This window comes from Triticum urartu, chromosome 5 (genome assembly GCF_003073215.2).
Source record: "Triticum urartu cultivar G1812 chromosome 5, Tu2.1, whole genome shotgun sequence".
Taxonomy (NCBI): Eukaryota; Viridiplantae; Streptophyta; class Magnoliopsida; order Poales; family Poaceae; genus Triticum; species Triticum urartu.
Window position 1 is genome coordinate 231818403 of NC_053026.1, and position 11090 is coordinate 231829492.

Sequence of the window (11090 nt, forward strand, 5' to 3'; positions counted from 1 at the left end):
TAGGCTTGTCCGGAAATTTCAACTCGCGCCTTGTTAGCCCGAAATATTTAAGATATATCTTTGTCTCGTTGTGCTTCGACAACTCCCTCCATCTCAACCCGCGCCTTGCTATTCCGAAATTACAACGCGCGCGAAAACTCCCACCTCCTGTGAAATCCCGACACGCGAAATGCCAGTGGTACCCCTGAACCGAAAGAACCGCCTCAAATCGGTAGGGGTACTTTCGGAACTTACCCCACATTTCGGACAAGCGCGTCTCTAAGCCATGGTTCCCCACTGCCATCCCATCCGCCCACCCATTCGTACACCGAGGCCGCGAAAACCCGCGACGAAACCCCACACCCTGCTCCGTCCGCCACCCAGCCGGAGCCTCTTCCCCGACGACGTCGTCCACAGCAACACCTCGATGTCCCTCACCCACCGTACCAGATGAGGATCCGTCGTCGATCTCATCGTCCCGCCGGTTCAGCCACCCCGTCCTCCACCTCCAAGGAGCTGCCCTGACGTTCCCCCCATCTTTCGCGCCACCTCCATTACCACACCGCCGTCTTCACCTGCACCACCGGAAGAGCATCATCATCACCGTTTCCTCGGATGAAGCTGCAGCCTAATCGGCGCCACCAAAGAGGTTGTACACTAATTGCCATATTTTCTTCTTGATTCGATCTCACGGTGCTGCCGGCGCTCGGTCCCGAGCCGACACGGTGTGGCTCCATCCATGGCGGCGTCGCCGGCCACTTCCTCCACGGCGTCGCTCCCTCGGTGGCGACGTCCACATCAGTAGGAGCTGCTGCTGCTTTAGCTCTCGCTCACGCTGCTGCTCTGCTCTTGCTCTCGGTCCCCTGCCTGGTCTGCTCTTGCTATTGCTCTTGCTCGTGCTGCTGCTCTCGCTCTTGCTCTTGCTTGCGATGTTGCTCCGATTTAGCTACACTTCAGTCGACTAAATCGACTTTTGGGTCAGTCAATTTTCAGGGGGGGGGCTCGCCGGGGTGAAGGAAGAACCAGCCGCAGCGGGGAGGGGGGCTCGCCGGAGAGGTACCCCACTATCTATCTTAGGGTTCATGATGCGGGTGGTGGCGGGGCGTTGGCGTGGGGATTGCCGGAGAAAAAGCTCGGCACGGGGGGGGGGGGCTTAGAGGGATGGCCAAGGCGGCGGCGGACAGGCGGTGGGGAGTGTTTTCGGGGCGGGCGGGGCGGCGCACCGCCGGCCGCGGGTGGCGGGGCGGCGCACTTCTATCTTTGCTTGCTAGTTGTTCGTTCTATTGCTATGCCGCGCTACATACCACTTGCTATATCATGCCTCCCATATTGCCATGTCAAGCCTCTAACCCTCCTTTCCTAGCAAACCATTGTTTGGCTATGTTACCACTTTGCTCAGCCCCTCTTATAGCGTTGCTAGTTGCAGGTGAAGATGAAGTTTGTTCCATGTTGGAACATGGATATTGTTGGGAAATCATTATTATCTCTTATTTACTTTAATGCACCTATATACTTGGTAAAGGGTGGAAGGCTCGGCCCTATGCCTGGTGTTTTGTTCCACTATTACCGCCTTAGTTTCCGTCATACCGGTGTTATGTTCCTTGATTTTGCGTTCCTAACGCAGTTGGGTGTTATGGGAACCCCTTGACAGTTCGCTTTGAATAAAACTCCTCCAGCAAGGCCCAACCTTGGTTTTACCATTTGCCTCACCACCACCTACTTTTCCCTTGGGAGTCGCGCTCCCGAGGGTCATCTTTATTTTAACCCCCCGGGCCAGTGCTTTTCTAAGTGTTGGTCCGAACCGGGCAGCCTGCGGGGCCACCTCGGGGCAACTCGAGGGCTGGTTTTACTCGCAGCTTGACCTATCCGGTGTTGCCCTAAGAACGAGATATGTGCAGCTCCTATGGGGATTGTCGGCACATCGGGCGGCTTTGCTGGTCTTGTTTTACCATTGTCGAAATGTCTTGTAACTGGGATTCCGAGTCTGATCGGGTCTTCCTGGGAGAAGGAATACCCTTCGTTGACCATGAGAGCTTGTGATGGGCTAAGTTGGGACACCCCTGCAGGGTTTTGAACTTCCAAAAGCCATGCCCGCGGTTATGTGGCAGATGGGAATTTGTTAATATCTGGTTGTAGAGAACTTGACACTTAACTTAATTAAAATGAATCAACCGCGTGTGTAGCCATGATGGTCTCTTCTTGGCGGAGTCCGGGAAGTGAACACGGTTCTGGTGTTATGGTTGAACGCAAGTAGTTTCAGGATCACTTCTTGATCACTTCTAGTTCACGACTGCTGCGTTGCTTCTCTTCTCGCTTTATTTGCGTATGTTAGCCACCATATATGCTTAGTGCTTGCTACAGCTCCACCTCACTACCCTTTCCTACCCATAAGCTTAAATAGTCTTGATCTCGCGGGTGTGAGATTGCTGAGTTCTCGTGGCTCACAGATACTTCCAAACAGTTGCAGGTGCCGATGATGCCACTGCAGGTGGCGCAACCCAGCTCAAGTGGGAGCTCGATGAAGATCTTGATTGTTGTTTTGTTTTCTTTTCTTTTTGATCAGTAGTGGAGCCCAGTTGGGACGATCGGGGATCTAGCAATTGGGGTTGTCTTCTTTTTATTTTGGTTCCGTAGTCGGACCTTGATTGTATTCTTGATGATATATGTTTAGCTTGTAGTTGTGTGAAGTGGCGATTGTAAGCCAGCTCTTTATCCCTTTTTTATTTAGTACATGGGATTGTGTGAAGATTACCCCTCTTGCGACAAACCTACCATGCGGCTATGACTCTAAGTCGTGTCCCGACACATGGGAGATGTAGCCGCATCGTGGGTGTTACAAGTTGGTATCAGAGCCATCCCCCACTTAGGAGCCCCCTGCTTGATCGAATCACTGATGTTGTTGAGTCTAGAACAAAATGTTTTGAGTATTAGGATTATATATATTGGAGAGTATGATTCTTTTTACTCCTCAGTCCCTTCGTCGCTCTAGTGAGGCCTCCTGACGTAGAAGTTTTGACTTTTCTCTCCTCAAATTTCACGATTTTTTTAGGATCACGCGGGTATCTTGGAATCGTTCCGATGGTTTTGTGACGAGAACATTGTTCTTGGTGCCTCCTGACATTTAGGGGTTGTGGCAGTGTCCCGGGGAGTTGAGCTCCGAGGTGTTGTCGTCACAATTTTATCGTTGCAGTTCTGGAATACCTGAGCTCGCCGACTTCGAAAATCTCTTTTATGCAGTTTTTGGTGAGATAATCTCGACGCCACCCAGTACTAGGGCGGGAGTTTGGGAGTATTGCCATAACTCGTATAACGGATGCTTTCGAAGGTTGAGGTACATGATTTCCGAAGGTTTCTTGGTTATGTGTTGAAGGATGGATACATTTGGATGTAGGATTTGCTAGTTTTGGGTGAGATATTATGCTTCCCCTGTATCCCCAACACCTGATTGCATAACCAGAAAGTTTCGGGAGTTTATAAGTGGGAATTCAAGTAGCTCCTAGAATAATCTTTCCAACAGACACATGATACGATATGGGATCTATCATATGTTTGTTCCGGTTTATTTTGCAAGCCAATCCTTTGTTTTGTTTTGGTTGTGGTATTCGAGTTGCTTCGAAGTCAAATGTTGATTCCATACCTTTCCTAAGCGGTGTTCTCATATTTCTATGTGAATACTAATCCTTCGTGATAATCGAGATTGTCATGTCAATCCTTTTTCATCCGGCGTGTTTCTCTTCAAGTGGATCCGATCATTTTAAACACCCGCAAGTTCAATTCTAAGTTCTCTCGATGGTGTTCGTTTCATCCGCCCCCAAGTTGTCTTTGTTTTCCCCCCCCCCCCCCCCTTTTTTTTTAAGGACTCATATATCTTAATCAAGCATCCATTTTTATTGCTATGAAGTCTCTCCATTATTTTGCTTCAATGTTCTTATCCGGTGATTCTCAGGAAGATGCTAAGGAAGCTACAAGTTCAACATTCTCCTTTCTCTTTTCTTCTCTGGTAGATTCATTTCAAGCTTTTTTGATCATATCCTCTTTCCTCGTTTCAAATATTTTTCCATACCGGTGCACTTCGTAATTTTTCACTTCTTGTTATTCATTTGTTCCGGAGTGCTTAAGATTATCTCAGAAGATTCAAGTTTCTATTCTTAATCCTTCTAACTATTTCGAGGTTGTTATCTCAGTCAAGCCATTTAATTCAACCGGTGCAATCTCCCTTTCAAGTAATAGTTCAACGATGTTTTTTTGAGTGGGCCCTAACCCACAGGTCTTTTCCCAGGATCTTACTCGACTCTCCTAATTTTTCCGGAGTTACTCTCAAATTCTTCTCCAAGTTTGATGTAAGAATGAATTATCATCAATCAAATGTCTTTATCCAAGATCTTTCAAATTCTTTTCATTGTTGATTCAACCTTTATATTCTTCATTATTCCGGAGTGTCTCAACAATTCTTGATGGGGTTTCTCGTCATCATTCTCTGCTTTTGAAGACTGAAGAAGAGTTTCTCCTAAATCTTTTCTGTTCTATTGAAGATTCATAGGCCTAGCTTCACGCTATCGTCTCAAATTATTTCGTTTGTCAGTAATTCTTTTCTTACCCATCCGGAGTAATTCAGGAGTCTTTTTAGTTTGATTCTTTAGAGCCCATCATCTCAGAATTATTTTATTCCAGCTTTCAGCTCTCGTTCTCCAAATCTTACCGGTGCATCATTCAAGTATTGTCTAATCAGCTCGTGATCTACTCGTTCTCATGTATCTAAATTCTCTCAAGTATATTCATTCATTTTCCAATTCTTCCCGGTGAATTGTGCCTTTCCTACTTTCATTTTCAATTCTTATGGTGGTTTGTTCAAGAGTTCTCTTACTTCGTTATCATATCAATTCATTTGTTCTTTTCAAGTCCTACTGGTGGTTCGTTGAAGACCTTCCTAAGTTTGCGCCATATCTATTTTAATCCTTTCTGTGAGAATAAGCAGTATGCCAAATCCGTTGCTTGCCATCAATTTAAATTGGTGAAGGATGCGCATAACATAATTATTATTATTGTTTCATCCAAGTGATCAATTCCTTATTCCGGAGGTTCATACAAAATTCTCGGTTTCAATTGTTTCATCTTTTATTTTCCCGGAGTTCCAAGCTCCCTCAAGTGTATCATCATGAAGATCCATCTAAATCATTACAAGGCTTCACCTTGTGTTTTCAACCTCTCTTTAATTTTTATCATCATTTTGTTACCGGAGTTCTTCATGGAGGCTCTACATGGTGGTTCATCAAGGATTCCTTTCATTCTTCAATTGTTCGTCAAGATTTCTCTCGAAGCTATGATCTGCCAAGCTATACTTCAAGCTTTCTTCATCTTGCATTCCGAAGCGCAATTCTTTCATATCTCATCTTTTGAGATGGTGTTATGTCATTGTTGATAATTTCCCTTCGTGTTTCATGATTCACAAGTTTTCAAGAGTGACATATCTTAAATCCATCATTTTCAGTTCATTCAGGACATCTTTTCAATCCATCAATCTCTTCATTGGAGTATATTGGGTTATATTTCACCTAAAGATTCCCTAAGGATTGTCGCTATTTATGGTGCTTATAAATGACCCAAGTTCTTCATTTATCCTCCCGGTGAAATAAGTTTCTCGTCTCCTTGTTCATATCAATCCAATCTTTTGTTTCCATTAGTGGCAGAATTTCATCTCATAATTTTGAGAAGTTTTCCATAAGCCCACTACAAGCTTACTCATTTCGCTGTTGATTTTCCAACAACTCCATTATAACTTCTTGGAAGGGCGCTTCCCAAGCTCAATTGTGGCAGAAGTTGCCTTTTTCTTCTCCATTCTGTCATTCCAATTATCTATTTTTTCTATTCTTTCTTCCGGAGGCATTGTGATGTTTCTCTCTTCACTCATCATCTTGAATTGAGGATCGTGTTTTTCTTGTGCTTATCCTTTTAATCGGAGTGTCGTGCCCTCTTTTCAAGTTCTTCCCATTTTGTCAAGTTTTACCTCCCTTCTCAACCAAAGTGTCGTGTCATCTCTGCAAGTTCTTTCCATCTTATCAAGTCTTCTTTCTCCTTTCAGTCGGAGTGCTGCCCAAATTATATCATTCTTATTCCGTCTTTATCTTATTTTAACCGGAGTGTTGTGTCTACCATTCCTCTTTTAACCGGAGTCTCATCCAAGTGCTTTCATTTTTGCCAAGATTATATTCCTTGCCTTCCATTTCCAACCGGAGTGTTGTGTAATTGATTCTTATCGTTCCTTGTACATCTCGTCTCAACCGGAGTGCTTGCATGTAGTTCTTGTCCATTGTAACCCTTTTCTTATGTATTCCAACCTACAAGGTTCTAGTAATGTTCCTTGTTCCTCCGTTCCAACGTAGTGTTTTCAACTTTATTCATCTTCGTTGCATTCTTTCATTCAATTTGTTCAACCTCTCAAGGTTGGTTGGTTTCACTTATTTGTCATAGAAGCAACTTAGTTTTACCTCTTCTCTCCCTCTTCTATTTCTCTCCGGTGCCATCCTAGATCTCGGGACGAGATCCTCTTGTAGTGGTGGAGTGTTGTGACGCCCCGAGACCGTTGCGCCAGATGTCTTCCAGTTATTCGTTATTGTTGCCTTGTCATTCGCTTGCGTGTTGCATCTTTCCATGTCATCATGTGCATTGCATCATCATGTTTTCAAAACTTGCATCCATTAGGGTTCCCCCAGTTCTGTCCGTTGTCCGTTCTGAGCCCAACCACACTTGCACGCGCCCGCGGCACGTCCAAAATAGTATTTTATAAGTGGCCAGAAAATGTTCTCGGATTGGGTTGAAAGTTGGCATGCGGTGTTGTTATGTTGTCAGTAGGCCGCCTGCCAAATTTCATCGCATTCGGAGCCCTTGACGCCCCAACGATTAACTATAGCGGCATTATAATCGGTCTAATCGTCGGATGTTTTCGGTCTCCGAAAACTGTTACCGGACTTTCTCTCTTTCCTCCCTAGACCATCTACACAGTCCTCCACCTACTGCCAGGCCTAACCTAAGCTCTCTCGTCAGCCCGCGTTCCTCCTCGCGCGCGCGTCCGAAAGCTGTCCCGGACCTGACCCGGGCAGTCGTCACCGTTGGATTCGGATCATCCCCAAACATCTACAAAACATCTCCGATTCTTTGTTGGGCTCCCCTAAGCTATTTATCTCGAGCGTCCGATCTAAATCGGAGGGTCCGTTTAGTCCCTAAGCTAACCCACTCACTATTTAAACCAGCAACCCTAATTCCTAGGGATCTTGTCCCATCCTTCCCCTTGTTGCCGCCACACTTAAATCACATCTCGGGATCTTCCTCGATCCCCTTCTCCTCGTTTTCCTCCTCCACTCAATCCCGTAGGCGCTCGCTGCCTCCTCCCGCATCCCTCTGCTCGCTCGTCCCTGAGCAATTCACTTGACCAGCCGGCCATCGGAGCACCACCACCAGTGACCTGCAGGCCGACCCCGTTGCGGCTCCTCCCCTGCTCCTTTCCTTCTCCTTCCCTGCCTCTACTCCCTCCTCTCACATCTCTCTCTCTCTCTCTCTCTCATAGGGACCGCCATGGTCGTTGCCTGGCCGCACCCGAGGATCTTCTCGCCGGACCAGCAGTACCAGCACCGCCGCGCCGCCCCTCCGCGACGAGCTCTACCGCCCAAGCTGCGCCGTCGCCTGCCACAGTCCCTGTCGCCGTCGTCTTCAACGGTTCCTAATGAGGACGGTGCCCTCCTGTCCGTCTCGAGCGCCAATCCCTCGCTCCGCCTTGGATCCAGCAAGACCCCCCTTGCCTTCGCCGTCTCCCGCAAGTTCCAGGGCACCGCTGCTCTGCCTCGTCGTCGCCGGAGTCGCGCCAAGTTCCCCTGCTCGCGCTCGGTCTTGTTTCCGGCTAGGACCATCCGTCCCCGCCGTCCTCTGCTCGTGTCTCCGGCCTTGTCCCCGCCTCCAGGGCTCCGCGCTGCGCCACTGGAGACCAGCTGCGCCGCTCGCCCCCTGAACCTGTCGTTTTCATCTTCTGCATCGAGCTGGAGCGCTCTTCTCGCTCATCCGCACCCATCGGGTCGCCAGCCAGCTCTGTTGACTACGCTCGCGTGGACCAGGCCTCAACGGCCTCCAACCCCAGCACCATCAAGGCCGACCTACCTATCCACCGATTGGGCCTAGGCCCATGGTGAGCAGCCCATCCGCCCCAGAGTACCTTTCAGTTTCGGCCCGTTTCATGTTTTTTTTTCTCATAGAACGTTTTTCCTATTTATCCAGAGTTACCAGTTTTGCAGAAAACCCCCTTTACTTCATGCATTTAATAACTCATAAATAATGCATCATATGTAAAAACTTTATATATGAAAAATGCTTAGAATTTCATCTAGTTTAATAATATGCCACTTTCATCCATGTTTAACATGTTTAAAATGCTGTTTGATTAAATTTGGTTTAATAACATGCTAAAATGATTTAATTCATAACTAAATAATCGTAGCTCCAAATTTAATAAACTTTCTTGTAAATGGTGTAGAAAAATGCATAGTTTAACATGGTGGCTTTACTTTGTATGGTTAACAACTCAAAAATATGGTTTAGGGCAGAACAGTACCAAATCCATAATTTGCACATGAGGATTTTTCGGACTTGTTGCTTGTTGTTCCAGCCTCATTTAAACTTGCCTAGATAGCTAGTTTTCATATGCTTCACCTCTTGCCATGCTAACCAACATTTAATATTGTTGAGTACATAAACGGGAGAGAACTAAATAAGTCATGTGGTGTTCCGTCAATATTTAACTCGTTGCATATTGAGCTCCACTTAATTTGTAGTATTGTTTGTGCACTTTGCCATGCCATGCCTCCTTAAACTGGACATGCATCATACTTGGTTGTGCATCATGCCATGTTTATGTGGTGGTTGTTTACTATGTCGTTTGCTTCTTTCCGGTGTTGCTTCTTCGGGTTAGTTCTGATAACATCGCGTTTTTGAGGATTCATTCAACTTCATCCGTTTGTCTTCTTCATGGACTCGTTCTTCTTCCTTGCGGGATTTCAGGCAAGATGACCATACCCTCGAAATCACTTCTATCTTTGCTTGCTAGTTGTTCGTTCTATTGCTATGCCGCGCTACCTACCACTTGCTATATCATGCCTCCCATATTGCCATGTCAAGCCTCTAACCCTCCTGTCCTAGCAAACCATTGTTTGGCTATGTTACCGCTTTGCTCAACCCCTCTTATAGCATTGCTAGTTGCAGGTGAAGATGAAGTTTGTTCCATGTTGGAACATGGATATTGTTGGGATATCATTATTATCTCTTATTTACTTTAATGCACCTATATACTTGGTAAAGGGTGGAAGGCTTGACCCTATGCCTGGTATTTTGTTCCACTCTTGCCGCCTTAGTTTCCGTCCCGGTGTTATGTTCCTTGATTTTGCGTTCCTAACGCGGTTGGGTGTTATGGAAACCCCTTGACAGTTCACTTTGAATAAAACTCCTCCAGCAAGGCCCAACCTTGGTTTTACCATTTGCCTCACCACCACCTACTTTTCCCTTGGGAGTCGCGCTCCCGAGGGTCATCTTTATTTTAACCACCCGGGCCAATGCTTGTCTAAGTTTTGGTCCGAATCGGGCAGCCTGCGGGGCCACCTCGGGGCAACTCGAGGGCTGGATTTACTCGTAGCTTGACCTATCTGGTGTTGCCCTGAGAACGAGATATGTGCAACTCCTATCGGGATTGTCGGCACATCGGGTGGCTTTGCTGGTCTTGTTTTACCACTGTCGAAATGTCTTGTAACCAGGATTCCGAGTCTGATCGGGTCTTCCTGGGAGAAGGAATATTCTTCATTGACCGTGAGAGCTTGTGATGGGCTAAGTTGGGACACCCCTGCAGGGTTTTGAACTTTCGAAAGCCGTGCCCGCGGTTATGTGGCAGATGGGATTTTTTTAATATCCGGTTGTAGAGAACTTGACACTTAACTTAATTAAAATAAATCAACCGCATGTGTAGCCGTGATGGTTTCTTGTCGGCGGAGTCCGGGAAGTGAACACGTTTCTTGTGTTATGGTTGAACGCAAGTAGTTTCAGGATCACTTCTTGATCACTTCTAGTTCACGACCGCTGCGTTGCTTCTGTTCTCACTCTTATTTGTGTACGTTAGCCACCATATATGCTTAGTGCTTGCTACAACTCCACCTCACTACCCTTTCCTACCCATAAGTTTAAATAGTCTTGATCTCGCGGGTGTGAGATTGCTGAGTCCTCGTGGCTCACAGATACTTCCAAACAGTTGCAGGTGCCGATGATGCCAGTGCAGGTGGCGCAACCCAGCTCAAGTGGGAGCTCGATGAAGATCTTGATCGTTGTTTTGTTTTGTTTTGTTTTCCTTTTGATCAGTAGTGGAGCCCAGTTGGGACGATCGGGGATCTAGCAATTGGGGTTGTCTTCTTTTTATTTTGGTTCTATAGTCCGACCTTGATTGTATTCTTGATGATGTATGTTTAACTTGTATTTGTGTGAAGTGGCGATTGTAAGCAAACTCTTTATCCCTTTCTTATTCAGTACATGGGATTGTGTGAAGATTACCCCTCTTGCGACAAACCTACCATGCGACTATGCCTCTAAGTCGTGTCCCGACACGTGGGAGATATAGCTGCATCGTGGGTGTTACAGTATGAGAGCACATGTTGACTGTAGGACGTGACCCCTAGAAACTGGCAAGCCCATAGGAAAGTTTTTCTCTACAACTTCTTTTTCAAAAATATATTTTACCTCTCTTCTCTTCTGAGCTTATTCAAATATTCCCTTATAGTTAGACTATACCCTTTTCCTCTTTTAACCGCACGAAGATTCGGCTGATGAGATCACTCCAAGAAGTACAAGATATCGGACAACTAAGACCAGTTCGGAATGAAGAGGATTTCACAGTGTAGTATAATGGAAACTACAATGGTTGGAGACTCCGAAGAGTACTAGAATTGGAAGGCTCTGAAGGAATTCCAGATTGGTATGACCTAGGAAGGCTACCCTTATGGAACTTGTCAGACTATTGAAGTTGTCAATAACCGAGATCAAGGTGTGTCGGGAAAGACCGAAACATGGAGCATTAGAACTCAAAGTTTTGT